Source organism: Eurosta solidaginis, chromosome 2 (assembly GCF_040869045.1).
Source record: "Eurosta solidaginis isolate ZX-2024a chromosome 2, ASM4086904v1, whole genome shotgun sequence".
Taxonomy (NCBI): Eukaryota; Metazoa; Arthropoda; class Insecta; order Diptera; family Tephritidae; genus Eurosta; species Eurosta solidaginis.
In genome coordinates, this window is record NC_090320.1 from 52,422,632 (window position 1) to 52,445,186 (window position 22,555).

The window sequence follows — 22,555 nt, forward strand, 5'->3', positions numbered from 1 at the left end:
CTGTATAAGATACGAAATATATAGTTAGCAGATGTACATACCTAAGCGATTTCTATGATAAATACAAAATAACAAATAGGTAAGTAGTTTGTGTGAGGATGCAAAGTTTCACGTTTCTTGTGGTCTGCATGAAATAGCTATGACAATTAATCACTTATCTTAACAATATACCACATAAGCGTAAGTATTTGATGAAATATGATGCTTCTAGCCGTTAGAAAGGGGGCAGAAATTACAGTTTATATGGGGTATATAATATTGTAACGATTTTAGTGAAGTTCCGCTTGTTCGAAATCTTCTGCTGACGTTCGAATCTCTAAACTGTTGAATAAATAAATCCAATATTTAATAATGCAAAAATCGTCTTTATTAGACTACTTTGAAAGTACTTTACAATAACACTTAACTTTACAACCAATAGCGTGCTTAAATCAAACTGATTTTTTGACTACTCAGCTTTGTTGCTTTTGTACTCTCTGACAAAATCTCTAGACGTTTCTTCTGATAGAATTTTCTACTTGGTTACCAGCTATGCTCGTGTGTATCCGTAGTTTATAGCCTCTCGCATAGCCATATGTTGGTGTATATGTGAATACTTCTTCGGCCGATGACTACATCTGTGTGTGAGTTATCTCTTCGTTGCCTTGTATGTATGTGGGTAAATGATGATTAATGTGTGTATGCAGTTTTAGTTAATGATTTTTTTTGTTGTGCATTTACTTAGTAACAGCTTAGAGATGGTAATATTCGTCACAATATATATACCACCGATTATTTTGATTTTTTCAGATAACAATATATGCTATATATGTAAGCATTTGGTGAAATTTGAAGCTTCTAGCTCTAAAAATAGGGCAGAAATTACGAAAATTTTTTCTCTGAACAATCGGTTGTAGGGTACAAATGTTATATATACGACCGATCTCTACGAATTTTTCAGACAACAATATTTGATTTATACGAAAGCATATGGTGAAATTTGAAGCTTTCAGCTGTTAAAATGGGACTGAAATTACGAAATTTTCTTATCTGAACAATCGGTTGTATGGGAAATATATGCTATATTGGTCCGATCCAGCCTGTCCTGACAAATGTCTAACCGCGCTCCGACAAATGTGACCAAATTTTATGAAGATATCTCAAAAATTGAGGGTCTAGTTTGCATACAAACAGACAGACGGACAGACGGACATGGCAAATCCAACTCAGCTCTTCATTCTGATCATTTCGGTATAGTTATTGCTGGGTCTATCTCTTCTCCTTTAAGGACTCACAATTTTGAGATTCGTGATAAAGTTAATATACATACAGACATATCAACACATATAAGTTACAGACAGGCAATTTGACGGCGGAGTTATGAAATGCGAATTTGCAGAATCCAGAAAGAAGAAGAAGCATAGACGGAAGACGGACAACATGTCCACTTTTTGTGTGGTTGCATAGCCTCAACCAATGTCACTCAGCAACATAACATTTTCAAATGTGTTGTCAAAATCAGCAGACATATTTCATATTTCTTGCATGCGTTGAGTTATGATCAGACATTTGTAGTATGAATTTTTACAAAACCAATTAGTAAAGAAATCCTGCATTAAATGTGCAAATTGAGCGTTGCTGTGAGTTTATTAGAAGTTGTTATGTAAGACGAAGGCAAGTTTCAAATAATTACCTCGAAAATGATAAACAAGAATGTCAGTTGTTTTAAGTAATAGTGCTGCCTGAGATTCTCATAGATTGTAAGTTTTGCTTCTTATAGCCTAAATTTCTTGAACAGGACAGTTTACCACGGTTGGCATAGACATTTGTAAACGCTTAACACCGTCAGTAATAATCTCAAACAGTACTTCATCAAGAAGTGTACTGGAATGCAAATACGCGTTGGAAAGACTTCGCTTAGTCCAGACCATACATCTGTGCTCCCAGTCAAAAAGGGATCGAAGGTAAAGAAAAGCTGATGAGATGGATTGACGATAGACGTCCCAATCCGTTTGGGAGAAAATAAAAGGAGACAGGATTGCATATGACCCATCAAGCAGGAAAAGCGTAGACAGAAGAATGGAGCTGCAAAATTTCTAAAATCATAAGCAAATACGTTAATAATTTGCTCATATCCCGAACGCAACAAGACTTAAGTATCACGATGCGCATACTAACTGAACACTACCTTCTAGCGTTATGCGCATATAAATTTGGCCTCATCAGTAAAGATTTAGAGACTTCGCGCTGCAGGAAGAAACGTTGAGCATGTCCTGCGCTAATAAGGTCAAGGTTCCAGCTATTAGGGACGGCAGAGATGCTAGATCTAGAGGCGGCAACTAAAAGTGCTAGAAAACTTCTAGTACTTGAAAAGAGGACGGAGTTATTCTATAACTTAAGTCCTGGCACCGGCCTGGGGTTCTTACGTTTGGTCGTCAAAGAAATTCTGGTAACACTATTGACAAATTCAGTAAATGCGATCTTTATTCAACCTAGCCTAAACTTACACCGCAAATGAAGACGGCGCATAACTTGTTCAATTGAAGAGGTGTGCGTTAATACCAGAGATTTAGTTTAACGGTTAACCAGAAACAGAGAAAAAGCTTTCTCATCGCGACATGCTTTTTGGCCATATATTTTTGGGGTCATGCAGAGAATATATTTGGAAAAATTACGAGATAACTTCGTCAATATCTCGATATCAGTTTGAATTGAATTTATGGATCATTTCGGAAGTGTTTTTGAAGTAGTTTCGTGTTAGTTTTGGGAGTATTTTGCAATATTTTCTATTACTATTTCGGGATTGTTTTAGGGATCATTTCGAGATAGTTTTTGAAATTGTTCCGATATGATTTCAAAATGATTTTTACGCATATTTGGAGACTTTTTTTTAAATAAATGCGTGATCACTCCGGAAATATCTCGATATCGTTTCTTGATTATTTCATTATTTCACTACAACTAGGGTATACTTTTGAAACTTTGTATCTTGAAGTACCGATAACTCTCGATTAGGAATAATTCCGTGTCTATTGATGTGTAAACATCTTTGCTCACGGTATTGGAGCATACCGAATGTGAGCGTAGATAAGTGTAGTTTTTGGAAGTGGTATGCTACAGGTATGGGAGAATATAGAATGAAAGTGTAGGGTAAATGTAGATGTGGATTGTTAACCTGTATGAGGATTGTTAGCATCTATGGGGAATACATAATGATATGGTGAGTGTAGTCACTTTACTGTAGGGTAATGTGGAAACAATGTACGTAGAAGAGTTGATAGAAGTGATATCAGACTGTAAAAAAGTTAATGGAAACTAACGAAAGAAAAAAACAAATCGATGATATATGTATAAAGGAAAAGGTGACACGATAAACCTATAGAAGTAAATGTAAAGATGACACAGAAGTAGGGGAAGAAGAAGCATAGCAGTTTAATAACAATATCGATAATGATATAGATGAGAATAATAATATTATGGTTGCCGTGGCGGTTGCAAAGACAAGGCAAGGAAAGGAAAAGAAAGGGAATGCACAGAAAGGAAAGGGAAGCGAAAAAGGAAGAAAAGACTGACATTCAAGCTGAAGCTGGAATCAATTTGTTATCGAAAACTTAACGGTTTTTTATGATGAGTTTCGGATTATTATTGGCGGGATATGTGAGTGTTCCTAACGACGAGTTATTATGATGCATATTGGAACAATTTTCCGTCATCCCTTGTCAAATTTGATTTCGAGACAAACTGGTTTCGGCGTTGTGCCATCATCAGTGTCGATTTTCGTTCTGATTTGTTATTGTTGTTTATCTTGTATTTATAGTTCGTAGGTATATGACCAGGGGGCCAATTCACTATCTGTGAGTTTTAAAGTGTACACAAAAAATTGTGTAAACTTTGAAATTCTGATTCTGTAAAGCAAAATTGTGAACAAGAAAACTCACTGATAAAAACTTCGTGAGTTTTCTTGACAGTCAGTGTACACTATTTTGACACTCAAAACTCATACGCACTGTTGCAGAATAACTTTTTTATTTTCATGGCGTTTCATAAACATTTCCTCACTGACGTATGACTTTTACATTTAGCGCTCATTCAGCAAAACAATGTGTACAATACTTTACAGAATCGCATGAAAATTTAAAGTGTACATTTTGTGTGCAAACGAGTTTTCAGTAAGTGTACATTTTTCAGCTTCTCACAGTTAGGAAATTTACCCCCAGGTATTGTCAAAATGTATGCTTGTGTATATTTATATGTATGTGCTGTGTGTTCATTCAGAACGGAGGGTGGTACTAGTTTGTTATCGGTATATTATCGACGAGGTACAGGGTAACTTGAAAGCAAAGGCTATCGACGAGTTGTAGCTTTTTATCGCCGAAAAACCTATAATATTATCGAAAAGTTGTCGATTTACTATGAAAATTTGTCGATTATTTATCGAAAAGTCGTCGTTAGGTTGTCAAAAAGTAAACGATTTGTTATTGCAAATAACGTATTTTGAATAATTTTTTTTAAATATATCGATCTATTATCGAAGAGTTATCGATTAGTTATTGAAAAGTTATCGCTGTGTTGTTAAAAAATTATTGATTTGTTTTTGAAAACGGATTGTGAATAAATTTTTTTAAATCTATCGATTTATTAACGAAAAGTTGTCGTTTATTGTTTGAAATGTCTCGATATTTTATAAAAAAGTTATCGATTGGTTATCGTCGTGTTATTGCAAAGTTATCAATTCATTTTCGAAAAGCTATTGATATCGAAAAGTCAACAATTTACTATGAAAAATGTATCTAAAAGTTAACAATATTTAACCGTGGTGTGATTGATTTGCAACGATGACTCATTGATTTGTTATGTCTCTTTCATAGATGAAAATTCAATATAAACATTCGGTAACTAGTAGATAAATATAAAATAAACAAGGCCGAGCTTCTCTGACAAACTGAGAGCTCGATGATAATATTGCTTTCGATAGTAAGCCGTTACATTATTCGCGATTGTTGTAGAACCATTGCAGGATTGCAACATCTCTCGAATAAAGAAAAATTTACTTAAACCCACTTACGAAAATTTTTCAACAAAATCTTTAGTTTGCACTTTTTGTTATCGCAAGGAGTTTTGCTCTCTCTTATGATAGAAGAAATGCAAGTAACTACTTTCATGAAAATGAAATGGTAGTTATATTAAGTTCGTCACGAATCTCAAAATCGTAAGTCCTTAAAGGAAAATAGATAGACCCACGATTAAGTATACCGAAATGATCAGGATGAAGAGCTGAATTGATTTAGCCATGTCCGTGTGTCTGTTTGTATGCAAATTAGTCCCTTAATTTTTGAAGTATCTTGATAAAATTTGGTGAGCGGGAAAATTTAGGTGTCCGATTAGACATTTGTTGGAACCGACCGGATCGGACCACTATAGCATATATCCCCCCTACAATCGATTTTTCGGAAGAGGATTTTTATCATATCTTCCTCAATTTATCAGATTGAAGCTTCAAACTTCGCCATATGCTTCCGTATATCGCACATATTATTGTCTGAAGAAATAGATGAGATCGGTCGTACATATAGCATATATCACCCATAGCCGATTATTTGGATATTACGAATGGGATAAGATTATTGTTCAGCCCCAGTCATGAAAGACATGAAGTCTTCGGCTCAACCGAAGACAGTCGCGTCCTTACTTTTTTTCTTACTTTCTTTGAATTGTGGAAAATAAGAATATAGTAGCATCAAAGGACCTAAAATATCATCAATGCTATTTCCAACCCTCCATTTGTATATCGCCGCTATTACAAAACAAAAGAAATCAATCAAAGTTTCTTTCTGCATACAAATTAAACTCTATTTTCCCTTTTCCTTATATTTTCGCCAAAAATCAAATGAAACTTGAGTAAGAAAATACGCCAAAAAGAAGTGGGCGAGTAAAGAAAACTTTTTTTTCGGAGTTAATTTCTGACAAGACACGCGCACTGACTACTTAATCAAATAGAGGGCAAAAAGAACATACACACATACATACTTACATTAAGTACAAACCTGCATATTTTGGGGTTTGGTGCTTTTTTACTTTTTGTTTAATGTTAGAGCAGAGATTTTTTTGGAAATTTTTTTTTTGTGTTCGCTTGATGCACAAGTGGACTAATTAATTTTCTTTCAACGGCAGAAAAATTTTAGAAACAATATTTTGCCAAAGTTTTAGCTTAGTCGGCTTAATTAGGTACAGTGAGTTTCACTTTGCAAACAAATCACAAAGTTACGTTTTGAAAGTTTTAGATATAGCTAAGGATGCGGATTATGCTTGTAATATATGAAAGCACGCACGTTTCATCCAATGGCAGCTGAAAATTTTACGCTTGCTATCTCTCCAATCTCTGGTTATGCAAACCCAATAAAAACAAGTAAGGGCGGGACTGTCTTCGGCTATGCCGAAGACTTCATACCTTTCATGAATGGGGCTGAATAATAATCTTATCCTGTTCGTAATCTCCAGATAATCGGATGTATAAGATAAGGAATATATAGTGAACAGATGTACATATCTAAACGATTTTTAAGATAAATATAAAATAGAAAATGGCAAAAAACCCCCTTATCTGAACGATCGGTTGTATGGGATATATATTATATATAGCTCCGATCAAAATGATTTTTACAGAAAATCTTCTATAATATATTAGAATAAATATCACCAAGTTTAACGTTTTTTATTGGAAACTAAGGGAGAAATGGCTAAAAATCTTTCTATCTGAACGATCGGTTGTATGGGATATATATTATATATAGCTCCGATCGAAATGATTGTTTCATGAAGTCTACTATAATATATTGGAATAAATATCACCAAGTTTAACGTTTTTATATTGGAAATTAAGGGAGAAATTGGCAAAAATCTTTCTATCTGAACGATCGGTTGTATGGGATATATATTATATATAGCTCCGATCGAAATGATTTTTTCCCGAAATCTTCTATGATATATTAAAATAAATATCACCAAGTTTATAGTTTTTATATTGGAAATTAAAGGAGAAATTGCCAAAAATCTTTCTATCTGAAAGATCGGTTGTATGGGATATATGCTATATATAGCTCCGATCAAAGTGATTTGTTCAGGAAATCTTCTATGATATATTAAAATATATATCACTGAGTTTCGCGTTTATACTTTCTAAATTAAGGGAGAAATGGCCAAAAATCTTTCTATCCGAACGATCGGTTGTATGGGAGATATATGTTATAGTGGTCCGATCCTACCGGATCCGACAAATGTCTAATATAATACAAAAATACATCCTTGTGCCAAATTTCATTGAATTATCTCCAAATTTGAGGGACTAGTTTGGACTAGTTAATGCTGAGTCTATCTTCTATATTTCTCAACGTTACAAACATCGGACCAAAGTTAACATACCATTTCATGTTCATGAAAGGTATGAAAAGCATATCAAAAACACACACACAGTTTTGCGCACACATGTTATTAAGTAAATAGCTTGCATGAATATTTGAAAGGATACGCTGATCGCATTATGCAGCCATTTGAGCCACCCGCAAACAGCACTTAAAAGTTTGAACGAAAAAAAATGTTTGAAAAATTCAAGTTACAAGAAAATCTCTTTACGATATACATATAAAACTAACTTAAACAGCACATTTGCGCATATGTACTTACATATGTGTGAGCATAAATAACAAGCAGAAAAAACAGCTGATGCCAAAAGGCAACAGCTCCAACCATATAAATCTGCTGTGCGTACGTGTGCTTTTGGTTGGGAAACATGCCAGTGAGCTTAAAATTTAAGACTGACCGCCAATGAACGTGATGTGAACAGAAATTGCTAACTATAGCCCAAAAGCAAACAAACAAGAAACTAATACTTAATACTTGCTTAGATAGTGTTGTTGCTTTTGTTGTCTTCCATCGCTACTGCTTTTGTTTACACATTTGGACATTTTTGCAATATGAGCTTTTATCTATTGTTATCCTATCGTTTATACCAAACAACAACGCCACTCTTCGCCACACGCACGCTGTGCTCTCTCTCATTTGTCAGTCACCGCCTCAACACGATGCACGTCATCACACACTACTATTGTTTGTTTTGCACGCTTTTCGCTGCTGGCTGGTGGCCCGCAATTGCATGTTGGCTCTTGGTTGATGATGCAATTTCGTTTAGTTGCTCATAGATGGTTAAAGCAACAACAAAACAAGAATGATGGCTTTTATGCGTGTGCGTGTAACGTGTGTCGTTGTTTCGGTTGCTGCAGTTTAATAATGCAATGCGTGACTTTGAGTACGCAAATCTACAGTATTGTGCAACAGAATAGCAGCAAGAAATTTCGTAATATCAATATGCTCAGCATGCGCCAGTAATTGTACTCTCTAATTATATATTGTAACGAGTTTTGGCGAGTAATTTGCACCTTCTGCTAACGCTACAATCGCTGAACTGTCGAATAAATAATTCCAATATTTTATATGGGTGCCCAGTTTGGGATAAATGTGCCAAAATGCATATTGAAAAAATACAAGTTAAACAAAATAAGTTGTTGAAAATGATGTTTGATTTGCCGTGGCATTTTTCAACTACAAAGTTGCCAACACAAAACAAAATCAGTCTCGTTTCGGACCATATTGGACAAATAACTGAAAAATTTGAACGTCTCTGTGATATATCTACAAATCCACTAATTTATAATCTAAATAACTCCTAGTTTATCATATAATTTAACTGCGTACTGTATTTATGAATAGTATTATAGCGAGTATTACCTTTAATGCAAAGATAAAGATACTTACCAAGGTTTTTTTCTACGCTAAATTCTAAGTCTCCTAAGCTACATTTTTTCCTTATATAAACTTTAATTTTTACTAATCCATATATTCTAATCTTACTTATAATACTATAGTTGTAAGGTTTATTTAAGAAGCCATATCATCTAAAACCGTGTATTTAAAAAGTTTAAACAAATTGAATTGAATTGAATAACTCCAATATTCAGCATTGCAATATGATCTTTATTTAGACTACTTTGGGAGTAGTACTTCACAATTATACTTCACAACTAATAGCGTGTTTAAATCAAAACTATTATATTTCCCCTAAGATATAGACGTTTCACGAAGATGGAACAGTTGTATCGCATACTTGATTATTTAGCTATATGCGTGTGTATGTGTGAGTAACTTCTCTTAGCAGATAACTACATACATATGTGTATGTGAGATAATTTCTTTGACTTAAGCTGCTGATTATGTGTGTGGAATGTTCTTCGTTGGCTACATAATTGTGGCTGCTTGCCGTTTTTGTTGTTGTGATTATTTACTAACAGCATAGTGATCTCGACCTTCACCACAATATGCATGTACTTTACCAAATCTTCGCCTCCTCATATGAACAGCTCGGCGGATAGTCTGTCATTACCAAGCGCCTTGTTATTCATTAGCCCGGATATTGCCATTCTCAATTCGTGAAAGTCGGGTGTTGGAACGTGTTTTCGTCAACGTCACTTAGGGTATCAGGATGTTTTGGTTGAATTTTTCTTTTCTTGCTATCAGCCAGCATCTGACTCTTCACGCACTCACGCCCTTCTGCCTCATATTTTTTCTTCTCTTACTTCTTCTATAGGCAGCGTCCTTTTTTCCGAGGCAACGCTCATTCCTCTCCGTATCAGCTCGCTGGGAATCTTTGGTGTCAGCAGCGGCGATACGCACACAATTAGAGTGAAACATGCCCATCGTCAGGTCGAAGACTGCTCTCAGTGTGCAGATTTGATAGTCGAGTGGAGTAATAATCAGTCATCTGTTTCGTGAGCAGCTTTTCACGGTAAACTTTCCTTGTGTCACTGCGCGTACTAACTTTATAACACAGATGAATTTACGTATCCTGGCTGCAACATGGCAGTGGTCTTCATTTGAACTTCGTGGAGTGCTCACATCCAACACACTGGAACTATGCCTGTCTTTCGTTCTCTCTATATTCTCTCATTACATTACTTTTTTAGCCGGAGCTTACCCCCTCTGAGGAATAAAGTTTGTTCAGCCATTTCGCTTTTACCTTTGCCCCTTCATAGGTCAATAGCTGGTTTCCCTAGGTGTGGAATTGGGTATTCAAAATTTCCCTACAATTTTACTTGAGGTCTGGCATTGTGTAGCCAAATCTTTGAGAGATGAATAGTTGTCCACTTAGGTTTTAGCTTTATGAAATAAAGTCTCATTGCAATGCTAACTAGCTCCTAGAAATCTTGTTTTCGGATGAGAAATTAACTTTCTTTGAGTATAAACCTCTCTTAAGTCTAGTTTGCGAAAACTGTTTATTTAATGTTTTGTGTTTGCTTTTCTGAGGACCAACCAAGATGGTTGAATTAGAAGAAACTGGTGAAATGTACAACTTTATGTAAAAGAAACAAAAAAATTTACGAATTCTTAAATAAATTTTACCTTCATATATAAAAAAAAGCCGTTTGTGAGGTATGGCTACCCTCAATTAGGAGGTGAACACTTATGAAATAGGCAAGATGAAACAACAACAACATATTATTTCCGTTCTGCGTAAAGACAAACTCGAAAAATATTTCCCTTTTTTAACCGCCAAATTCCTGGTTTAGGATGATAAAAAACGCACGCTGGGAAAGGCCGCAAGACTGGCAAAATACTGAACTCAGAACTGCCAGGGGCGTTCCCTTAAGGCCCCTGAACATCATACTGAGGCAAAAGAACTCAACATAAAAGAGCATAATGAAATAATGAGCAGACGATTTTTTTCCGAATTGTCTCAAACCTGGACATTCCATCAGACAATTGCTTGATCTAGCCCCGCCTCCAATATCTATGAAGAAACATCTCCGAAAGCACTATGATGAGATTCAGCACCTATCCTCTTAGTCGTTTGATCCAAATTATCATAAGGAGGTCCTAAGCCCAATCTACATTGAACTCTTTCGCTGGGTTGCTCGGTGACCTCTGTTTTAAATAAACATTATTCAACCCTTACAGAAGAAGAGAGCAGACTACCAAGGGATACACTAGTCACTCTCGGCCAACATCGGTTTGGATACTGTAACAGGTCAAACTCTTACGAAGGGTCTCCTCATGACACCAACCATCTTTTCAATTGTAATGTGGAACTTATGCCTCTGACAACAGTGTTCCCATGGTCCAAAACTGTTGAAACTGATACTTTCTTTGGAGTCCTGTCAGATGACTTCGGTGATAATTTGTGAGTCATAGCACCTATTGGGGTTAATCTCTGTTAGCACAACAACAACATCTGATACGTTCAAACAAACAGCACTGAATACCATTGCCTTTTTGAGTTTGATGCCGTTAAATCACTGTCATGGCCTGTATAAGCGTAAGTGCGCCATACCAATGCACCAGCGGTTGTCTAGCTGACACAGAACCAAAATATTTCCCACAAATCATTTCAATTCAAATATATGCATATGTACCTGGACAATGTACACAATTCACATATATTTAAATTACTTACCTTTTAATGAAGTGCTTTTTGTTTATAAAAGTTAAATTTCAATGCACACATAAATTTTAGTGTGAACTTGGCTTTAGAACTGTTGTAGTTGGCGCCCCTGGAGCGATTGTGTTAAAGTATTGCTAAAGTATTCTTTGCCAAGATGAGTTTCTACTAGTCAAATTTTTGCTAGCGCTAATAGCGCCATTGCGCTATAGTGTTGTGAAGTAGCGTTTCACGTGACACAGTGACATCGTCCTTGATATCAAAGGAAAATGGCAATGCCGCACAGCCTTGCAAAGAAAGTACTCACACAAATTGATTTATTTGTGTTGAGTCGAAAAATTTTCGTGGCCCTTGTTTGGCCCAGCTGTGGTGCTGAGGCAGTCACCTGCAGAAATCTTACTACCCGAGCGATAGCGTTAACCATTCAACCATTCAACTTGTAATGTATGGCACAGCACTGTGGGTGCAGCAATACATGTGAAATTGTGTGCATGAACGTGCGTAAAGAGCGTGTGTCATTATTCCTAGTAAAATATATGTTAGCATTTTAGTAGGCTATTTTATGTATGTCAAGTGACCTATTTTTAAAGAAAACCTCGCCTACTGAAATATTGAAATTAGTATGGCTAAAAATTCGGCTGAAAATTAAAACGAAAAATTTCAACATGTTGACATTGCGTGTGACAAAAGCAAACATACAAAATATTTATACATACATACACTGTGGGAAAAACGTCAAGTTCAAAATTTGTGCGCTTCTGTGCATACCGAACCAGTACTAGTCGCAATGTATCTCTTTTACTATGTCCTATATGGTGAAAAATGTTCCCACTGCATTACCTTTTCACTACTTCCGAACTAGAGAAAAATGTCCACTTAAGAACAAATTGTTTATTGAGGGAGCATGAAGATTGTGGCATATGCTGATAACTTAGCGTTTGTTTACAGAGGCAAGTTCCCTCAAACTTTATGTGACTTCATGCGGGTAGCTTTGCCGGAGGTTTCTCTATGGGCTTCCCGATGTGGTCTCAATGTCAGTTCTGATAAAGTTAAGCTTGCCCTTTATACCAAACGATACAAAATCCCACCGATAAACCTTCCAGAACTAAATGGTGTGCGCTTAAACCTGGCAGATAAGGCGAAATTCATAGGCGTAGTTCAGGACAAAAAGCTGAACCGGAAGGACAAGTCATTCAGCGACAAAAGAAAGCTTACATTATATTATATACGTTTAAAAGAGCAATTGGCAAAAAATGGGGACTCATCCGTAACATATTCAGGTGGATTGATACCTCAATTAGCTGACACATAGGATAGTCGTATGATGGCCAGCCTTAAGTGAAGCCTCAATCCTAAGCTTGTTTGGTAAAGTCCACATATCTTGCAAGATCAGCATGATGAGCATTAATGCGTAGTGAAGCTTTTCAAATCATTCTTGACATTCTTCCATTGGATCTAACTTGCCTAGCGAAGCTCGAGCAACGGTAACATCAGCACTGCACTTAAAGAACAACAAGATCACAGGACACTCTAGTATACTAAATAAATAAAGTTTTCTTTCTCTTAGCACGGATCGCTGTGCGATCATAACATACTTTACGATAAACATTCCTAGTAGGGATGATTTGGCGAAGTTGAATAGGTGCCCTGCTGTTTTCACAGACGGCTCTAAGCTAAACGGTAGAGTTGGAGTCAATTCAAGGGACCTTAACCTCCAGCTCTCCTTCGGACTACCCGATCACCCCAGTTTGAAGTTTAAGTCTTGATGGAAGCTGCAGTTCGCCCAATTCTGAACAAGCACTAAACTGTTGCCGATCTCTTCAAGAGATGGCCCAACAGAACCTTGTACACTTCCCATAAGCGTCGGGACATAAGGATATTAAGGCACACTGCATTTCAGATGAACTCACTAATCAGGATACAACCATGCACATCCACTGTCAAACCAACGAAACGTGGCTACTACCACCAGTATGTCGGACATCGCAAGCAATCTGGCCAAAATGGGATCTTAAAAGATCCGGCAACGTTTACAACCTAAGTAGGGATACAATTTCCACACTTCTATGGGCACCAACTGGGCATTTCCTTATAGGTATAGGTGGATGCTGAAGGAGTTGAAAAGAGGATGAGGGGGAGGAAATGGTGGTTCACCTAATCTGCAACTGCCCGGCAATATGTGGCGGACGCCAGTGTTTTCTGGTGCTCCATTTCTAGATAATCTGAGACATGTTGTGGAGCATGACGTCAAGAACCTGGTAGCCTTTATCAGGTCCCCAAACTGGTTCGTAGAGGAAAGTTGATAGTGCCTTTTCGTAGTATCATAACGGGCCTAATATCATTGGCCTAACTGTGCCCTCGAACAGCCACTTCAACCTAACCCATTTGCCGGACCGAAGTGCTACATGCTGCTTCTAGTATTATGCCCTTTTTCAATAGTTCCGAACTAGTAAGAAAGTATGGGAAAAAGGCATACTCATAGTCGAAGCTCATCAAAGCTGGTAGCAGTTTTTTCTTGTTTCAAATATATGTTAAATACGAAATATAAAAATACAAACGGTCGATTTTATAGCTGGAGAAAATCTAGGTACCAATGAACTAGCACTTATTTGGCGCTTTAGGTCTAGTTCCGAACCAGAAATTTGTATCATTAGCTACTGACTTTCCTTCAGGGTAGTTAACGTTTTAATGAAATGAATAAAGTTTGTATTAGACTAGTAGAGAATAAAGCTCTCAACATCATCCTAACTCAGAAATGCAAATATTTTTGAGAGAAACTTAAACCAGCATAGCTTCGACCACAATTCTGTAATCAACGCAAAATATCTTAAGAATTTCCCTTACAAAAACACTTGTAAGAATGTGCGACTAGATTACAATAAGGAATTCTTTTTAACCCTTTCAGTACATCTTCTTATAGAGCCGTCCAAAAAATCTAAAATTTTACGTGAGACTTCTTATTGGTTCCGTTAGCAATAATAAATACAAATTTTTTCAAAATTATTTTCGGAAAATGGTTTTTTTCAATGTTGCCATATGGCAACAAATTTCGTTAAAGGTATAGAAAAACCTGCATACGTAATATTTGAAACAAAGATGTTTTATTCAGCAAACCAAAAAGTAATGAAGATAATGAATAATAATACTGGAAATAATAGTGATAATAACAATAATTATAATAGTAATAATATTATAAATAATAATAAGAATTCATATTTTTATTACGATAGTTGCAGGTATTTAGCTTATATAATGGTATCCTTGAACCAATCCCGAGATCCTTTAGGGAGGCATGGGTGAATCTGGCATTTTGAATATTTGAACCTATAGTATATCCTGAACAGCCGTTGATTTTGCATATGCTTTTCTCTTTTGGATGCTCCGGCCAATGTTGGTTTCCACCAAATCGTATGGAAACAGAAGGTGCTGTTTCATTTGTACGTCTTGATTTAGCTAAACGTTCTTCGCTAAATGCGGCTTTTGGCCTCCCACATTTTCTAGAACACTCATTGTTGTTGGACAGAGCAATTAGCCCATCAGCAACAGCTTGTCGGAATTCTAAAAGGTCCATGTGCTTTTGAGTATTTGGGTCAATGCTGAAAAAGTCTCTTTTATATTCTAGCCATGAATTGCGTATGTCCACGTCTATGAAGTGGTCAAACACCTTGAGTGTCCATTTTCGCGATCGATTTGATATACGGTATAGTGACAAAAGATAGTCAATTTTATCCACTCCACCCGTGTTTTTATTATACACTTTGACAAAGTTAGGCTGAGTTATTTCAATATTTTTCTTCTGTTCAGAACAAAATATAGGAACCTTGCGTAAAGGTTCATCACTATAAATTGAAGACACAAGTTGAACGGTACCACCATCAAGCCAATTCATGACAAAGATATTGTCTTCTCTTTCTATACGAAAGTCGAAACTACCTCGCCCTTCTTTTTTTAACTCCCTCTCATATTTGAGAGGTACTTTACGAATCCTATTTCCTCATATGGTACCAGTGGCCCAAATTCCAAATTTTACATTATTTCGTACAGAAAGAGATCGTAGTCTTGGCATGACGTCATATTTGAAATATTAATTTCATACTGATCTTGTCGGGAAAGCTCTTCGATCAAAAAAGTTTCATTTTCGTGAAACGCATTTATTAAATTATCAAACGTTTCTGTTTCATGTGAGTGCTATATCCGAGTCGTCAAAATTTATCAGAATTTTTTCGATATCAGCTTCTTGCATTTTCCGTGACATGTTTAAAAATGTTTGCCCAAGCTCAAAAAAAGTCTGATCTCTATGAGTTTTAAGCGCAAATGAATGTATGCAATTTAAAAATTGGCCGCATGTTCTTGAGAGTTTGAACACCTTAAAAGGCATTTGTTGCCAAATGGCAACATACACTTTTTAAAAAATTATAGCGCCCGACACAAAGCTTTATAATCCAAAATTTCAATAGCAATATCCAAAGTAAATATTTATGGATGTATTTTCATCAAAAATCTTTAAAAAAATTATAAAACATTTTTTCCAGCTGAAAAACAAAAAAATGCTTTTTATTGAAAAAAACCGCAATGAAGAGACGTGCTTCTTTCAAATAACTCTATGAACTACAACACAATAAAAAATTTGTTTTGTGTAATTTTGTATTTTACTGAAAGGTTTAGACAACATGACTGTTTATAAAAAATACTTGTTTTTTTTAAGTGGTGCAAACTACGCTGCGCCAAAAGTTTGATGTTGCCATATGGCAACAATATAGCGAAAGGGTTAATTTTCTCACCACCACGCGCATTTTCGCTGAGTGTTTGCTATTGAAATGCCGCCGAGCTAAGTAATTAGTTTTTCAGACTTGTAATAGAAATGTGTCCGCTTGAATGAGTTCCAATGCAAAGAAAGTTTGCTTAAGAAAATTAGATTTCTATTTTTTTTCTTGCAAGAAAAATAAGTCATTACCAGAATAAGTCCAAGTTAAGTATAATGAAATGAAGCGTAAATGAGATGGCAAAGTAAGAGAAAGATTTTTTTAGCAATATTTTTCAAAATGTATCTTGCTAAGTGCGCTTGGAATGGAGTGGTATAATCTTTAAAGCCAAATTTGTGTACATTTTCCAAATAGAAATTGGCATCTTTTGTTCAAATTCTTTTTTTAAGTGGTTTTACTATAGAAACCAGATATATGTAAATCAACTTCATATCGAAAAACCTTAATATTTACCAAAGATTTAACCTTCTACGAACGAAATCAAATTCAGTGCTGCAGCCGCAAGAAGTGTGATTGTGTGAGTCGTAAATCAACTGTGCTTTGCTTATTTTGCAAACGGTTTGGGCTGTCGCACGACTTGGTTTTATCACACAAGTAAATGATGAAACTTTTTAAATGTAAACCATGGCGAAAGCGATGAGGTGAACTCAAGTCTAGCTCAAATGAATTAATTTTATACTATGCAAAGCATTTGACCCACTTTAAAGAACATCGATATCGCAGTTTCTAAATATGAGAAAAATTCGATAATTTATTACCAAAGGCAGATAAAGTAATGAAACTTGATATGTGGGGTGACTTATTACGAAAAACTAAAATTTTGTAAAACTTTGGAGAGTGTGTGTGGCACCACCACCATTTACTTACTTTCTTAATTGGCGCTTAACCGTCTAAACGGTTATGGCCGTCCAACAAGACGCGCCAGTCGCTCCTTCGCTCCGCCAACCGGCGCCAATTGGTCACACCAAGGGAGTTTAAATCGTTTTCCACCTGGTCCTTCCAACGGAGTGGGGCCACCTCTACCTCACCACCACCATTTAGAAAAATAAAATTTAAGTTTTGTTCATTTTAAAACTTGGCATGGATGTGTGCTTTGCTGTTTTACATACACTTTGTGCGAATAGCAAAATCGTTTAAAAGCCATGCCCACTTTTATACCTAGCCTTCCATCCATCCGCTTGCACGATAAAATATAAATCAATACAATCAATTCAATTCAATTAGCTCTCTATTTAATTTTTTCTTACAAATTGGCGGGACGAGGCCCACATGTTCAAGGCCGACTCCAAACTGCATCTGCAAAGCAGAAAAGCAGAAGCTTTTCAAGGCCGAAATACACTCAGAATGTTTGCCAAGTCATAGCCGAGGGACAACACCGCTTTGGAAACACTTTTTCCTAATTGAAAAGCTTATTTCTAAATTTTTATGTAGATTTTCTCGGGAACTGCTTAATTTTGATTGAGACATATCCGTCTGTCCGTTAACGTTATAACTTGAATAAAAGTTGAGATATCTTTACGAAATTTGGTAAAATGGTTTATCTGGACTGAAAATAGATTAACATAGAAAAAAGGCCACACCCACTTTTTCGATATCGAAAATTTCAGAAAATGGGGAAAATTCCATAATTCATTTATAGAGATGGACAAGTTGATAAAACTTGATATGTAGGTTGGCTTTGTGATGAAATATAGGAATAGACAGTAAAAATAAGTAAGGAAAGCTAAGTTCGGGTGTAACCGAACATTACATACTCAGTTGAGAGCAATGGAGACAAAATAAGGGAAAATCACCATGTAGGAAAATGAACCTAGGGTAACCCTGGAATGTGGTTGTATGACATGTGTATCAAATGGAAGGTATTAAAGAGTATTTTAAGAGAGAGTATGCCATAGTCCTATGGATGGACGCCATTTAGGGATATCGCCATAAAGGTGGACCAGGGTGACTCTAGGATGTGTTTGTACGATATGGGTATCAAATTAAAGGTATTAATGAGGGCTTTAAAAGCGAGTGGCCCTTAGATGTATATGTGAAGGCGTTTTCGCGATATCGACCAAAATGTGGACCTGGGTGATCCAGAAAATCATCTGTCGGGTACTGCTAATTTATTTATATATGCAATACCACGAACAATATTCCTGCCAAGATTCCAAGGGCTGTTGATTTCGCCCTGCAGAACTTTTTCATTTTCTTCTACTTAACATGGTAGGTGCCACACCCATTTTACAAAGTTTTTTCTAAAGTTATATTTTGCGTCAATAAACCAATCAAATTACCATTTTTCATCCCTTTTTTCGTATTTGGTATAGAGTTATGATATTTTTTTCATTTTTCGTAATATTCGATATCGAAAAAGTGGGCGTGGTTATAGTCGGATTTCGGCCATTTTTTATACCAAGATAAAGTGGGTTCAGGTAAGAACGTGAACTAAGGTCAGTAAAGATATATCAGTTTTTGCTCAAGTTATCGTGTTAACGGAATAGCGGAAGGGCAGACGGTGGACTGTGTATAAAAACTGGGCGTGGCTTTAATCGATTTCGCCCATTTTCACAGAAAGCACTTCTCGTCATAGAATCTATGCCTCTACCAAATTTCAGAAGGATTGGTATATTTTTGTTCGACTTATTGCATTAAAAGTATTATAGACAAACTAAATGAAAATGGGCTGGAGTTGAATGGTGACATAATTTACTTATATACTGAAAAGATATAAAATTTTTTGTTAAAATTTGACTTCTAAAAATTTTTTTTTTAAAAAGTGGGCGTGTTCTTCATCCGATTTTGCTAATTTTTATTTAGCACTTATATAGTAGTAGTAGTAACGTTCCCGCCAAATTTCATCATGATATCTTCAACGACTGCCAAATTACAGCTTGCAAAACTTTTAAATTACCTTCTTTTAAAAGTGGGAGGTGCCACGCCCATTGTCCAAAATCTTACTAATTTTCGGACGGACGGACGGGCGGACGGACGGACATGGCTCAATCAAATTTCGATACTGATGACTTTGATATATGGAAGTCTATATCTATCTCGATTCCTTTATACCTGTACAACCAACCGTTATCCAATCAAAGTTAATATACTCTGTGAGCTCTGCTCAACTGAGTATAAAAATTTGTGAGCCGTAAATCAAAAGCTATCGAAGATATCATGTAAAGATTTGAAACCTTCTGTTAAAACAATATAATCAGTTGAACACCACGCCCCTTTTTATACCTAGCAGGAAACACTTATAATTGAGCAAAATTTTAGTAATTTTCACCAAGTTTAGCACACGATATTATATTAGTCGAACTCATATTATAGCCACGTCTACTTTTTCGATATCGAAAATATCAAATACTGATAAAGTGGTGAAACAATGCGCGCGAATTAATTTATAACTCAAAATAGAAATTTGATAAAGTTTTAGTAAATAGCCGTGGCTGCGCCTATATTTAGTAAAAGGGGATTTAAAAGTTTTTAAGGCCGTACATAAAAAGCCGATAATATCATTTTGCAACTTGGCAGAAGCATAGTTTTTGCATCTAGATTTAAAAACAATTCGTTGATGACCGCATCCACTTTGATAAAATCAAGTTGCATAAAAATTGTATTATCAAAAAATTGGTATTATATTTATGACACGTAACTAGATTACCATTAAAGGTGGTGCAAAGTAGCAAAATTTATTAAGTTATAGTAAGTGGTTCTGGTCCGCTCCTTTTAGTTAAGCTCTTCACAACTTTTAATACCAATATTTGCATATTAACAGGCAGTTTGTTTCAGCTCTCATATCATCTAACGTTCCTTTTAAAAGTATCCATAAAAAAAAAAAATAAAGGTAAGGCGCGATAACCTCCGACGAGATCTAAGGCCGACCTTCTCTTCCAATTTGCGTCGTGCTCCTCTTGATTTTCCCTACAAATTGGCCGGACGGGACCTACATGATGTTATGCCGACTCCGAACGGCATCTGCAAGGCAGATGAGTTTTCACTAAGAGCTTTTCATGGCAGAATAACACTCGGAGTGCTTGCCAAACACTGCCGAGGGGCGTCACCGCTTAGACAAATTTTCTTCTAATTGAAAAACCTTATTTCTAAAATTTTTGATGTTGCTTTGCCCGGGGTTTGAACCCAGGGCATCGGGTGTGGTAGGCGGAGCACGCTACCATCACACCACGGTGGTCGCCGTATCCATAGCATATACATATACGGGAGCACACACGTATATAATATTTGGTTTCGCCCATACTTATACTTCCTTACTTGCTTGTTTTTTTTGTTACAGTCTAATATACGCTCTTACATACGTTATTAACATATTTAGTATCTGTTTATGAAACACTCACCTAATTGAATTAATCAGCTGCGTCTTTATTCATTTATTACCTTAAGGTATTCGCACGTTCCAAAAGTTATTTAGAACAAGAATAAGAAATTAACCACACACAGCACTCGTTGCAGTAAAAAACCGACTGACTGGCAATCAACACGGCAGTCAATTGTTTTTTTTTTTTTTTTGTTGTAACTTTTTTACTTATAAATTATGCACAACACAAAGAGTCTAAGCAAATTTTACACTTACGAAATGCATCAAGATATGCACAGAAGCTGCAAGAAGCTTTAGTGTGATTGCGGTACACTGACCAAATTTTGAGGAAAGTTGTGTAAATTTGATTTTTTTTTTTTATTTTTTGGTAGTAAATTTAATTTTTTATTGTTTGTATCTTATTTTAGACACTTGCTAATTTTTTTTATTATTTATTTATTTTTTTATTATTTTTGCATTGTTTATTGCAGTAACTTTGCTCATTAAATCAACTATTTTTCCCAGTATGAAAAAAACAATTGCGAGCGTGCAAAGAAAAACTAACTACCAACTTTTGTGTGAGATCACGATTTTTCGCTTTATTATTGTTATTTATTATAATTTGTTTTTTTTTTGTTTAAGCACATTCAGCTGCTGCAAGCGACCGCAGCCGCCACTTCAATTACCTCATCTATAGCAGCACCGTCACACACATACACGCACACACTCTTATTTATGCGCTCCACTGAATTGTGATTTCTGTTTTCTGCGTTATTTTGTGATCTTTGTTGATTTTGTTTTATTTTTGTTTTTTCATTTCAACTTTTGCAATTTACAGTTTGCTAGACGCGCACTATAAACACAGTTACAAGAACCTGCAGACACAAATACACTCCTCAAGATATTTTAGGCACAACGGGCACATAAATAAATGTGTTGTTGTTAAATTTTGCAGCTGCTGCTGATGACCAAGTCTTGCAAGCCAGTTGCGGAAAGGCCAATACAATGTGCAAAGAACAAAATAAAACAAATGCAGCCCAGATGTCAAGCTGTTCTAAGCTTTCTTTAACTTGTTATTGTCGAGGTCTAAGCCGAAGGTAGATACACAGATAGATACTTCAAATATATATGAAAATATCTATATATATATGTATATAATTGTAATAACTTTTATAGATTCAATTTACACACTGCTAATAAATTATTAAAATGAATACGCCACAAAAATAATAACAAACGTAAATGACGTAGTACAAAGCTCAGCTTAGTCGACAGTTTATAGAGTAAAGCAATTCTTTTATCATATCAACTCACTGCACCCGATTTGGTAGCGTCAACATTGAAGCCGCACTTTACACCGATCTACTCTGTAAGCGCGCAAGTTTCAAACTTTTATTTTTTTGTTTTTGAAATTTGTTTAAATTTTCTTTTGTTTTCAATTTATGTATTCAACAACAACCTTCACTTGTTCTATTTACACAAATACATATTAAATACTAAACAGTAAAATACCGTTATATTTTTAAATGTATTATCATTTTTGTTTTCATTCCTTCATTCTGGTTTTTGTTCTTATTAATTATATCTTTGTTTTATGAATTTTCCAATCATCCGTTTGTTTTTATTTTCATCCGTTACATTTCACCCATGACCTATAGACTAAGAGCTCGTATTTATAACTAAAATTACAACAACTTTATACCAGCCAGCGCTTGGCGCTTGGTAATTGGCTAAAATGTTTGTTGCCAACAAATAAACGAACATTGGTTACCACGAACTTGCGTCATTAAACGGTTCAACTGTTGCTTGCGAACATGTTCATTTGTTGTGTTATGTTGCGACTGGAACATGATACAGTGGAGTGCGTTTCATTAAGTTGTAGTCAAATACCATGGTTCAATTATATGGTTGGCTCATCAACCGAGTTTATTTTTATCATTGCATGGTCGATGGGATCGTCAAAAGGAGATGGCAAACTCAAGATGAAACCAACACATTGACAACATTTTCTTACCACACACAAAAACTGCT

The 22,555-nt window shown here is 35.7% G+C and overlaps 1 protein-coding gene across 6 annotated transcripts in view; it reads right to left on the bottom strand.

Moving 5' to 3' along the window:
- Nucleotides 1-22,250, bottom strand: part of LOC137239718 (uncharacterized) — a 442,599-nt gene extending 420,349 nt beyond the window's left edge. Inside the window, exons 1-2 of one of the 6 annotated variants that reach the window (XM_067765334.1) lie at nt 22,037-22,250; nt 20,565-21,399 (exon numbers count right to left, since the gene is read on the bottom strand). The gene's annotated coding sequence lies outside the window, so the exon portion shown is untranslated. Of the gene's footprint in view, nt 1-20,564 lie in introns of all 6 variants that reach the window. The other 5 variants (XR_010949459.1, XM_067765331.1, XM_067765330.1 and 2 more) reach the window with 5 other exon arrangements.
- Between the last annotated feature and the right edge of the window lie 305 nt (nt 22,251-22,555).